At 40.7% G+C, this 573-nt stretch overlaps 1 pseudogene; it reads left to right on the plus strand.

Annotated features, from left to right (window-relative positions):
* LOC102478326 (mitochondrial import receptor subunit TOM20 homolog) overlaps positions 1-573 on the plus strand; it is a 5,109-nt pseudogene that overhangs the window by 3,393 nt on the left and 1,143 nt on the right.

Consider the following 573-nt stretch of genomic DNA (forward strand, 5'->3'; position numbering starts at 1 on the left):
CACACACACACACACACACACAAAGACACATATGCCTGGTGTGAGCCTCAAGCTGTAGAGTCTGGGACTCAAACCATATTTGACTAAGTGGGAGTCCAGTGCTGTATTCATTGTCATCTGCTGGTCCCCAAACCTGTTCTTACAAGCAGACATTGGATGTATTACTTTCGTTTTTAATTAAACAAACAAACAAACAAACAAAGAACTGAAAATGTGAGATTGAGTAGTGATTAAGATATTGGCCTCTCAAATGGCCTACTATGGTTCAATTCCCAGACCTGGTGGCTTAAAAACCTTAAAAATCACACCAGACATGTGTGTGCACATACTCAAATTCCAGAATAAAGGACAAGGGATTGTGTCATGGTTATACTCCCGCGTGATGATTTTTCAGTTTTCCTCTCACTGTCTTTCTGTCTCACTCTTCTGCAAGTACACTCCATATGGCAAAAATTGTAAAAATTAAAGCAAAAACAAAAACAAAACAAAACAGTGGCAGGCAGTTGGCATGGCGGTTAAGAACCTGCATTCCGACATGGTCAACTTTGGCTTGATACCCTGAAACAGTGGGTT

The sequence above is a fragment of the Tupaia chinensis genome, unplaced genomic scaffold (assembly GCF_000334495.1).
Source record: "Tupaia chinensis unplaced genomic scaffold, TupChi_1.0 Scaffold146782_1, whole genome shotgun sequence".
NCBI classification, from domain to species: Eukaryota; Metazoa; Chordata; class Mammalia; order Scandentia; family Tupaiidae; genus Tupaia; species Tupaia belangeri.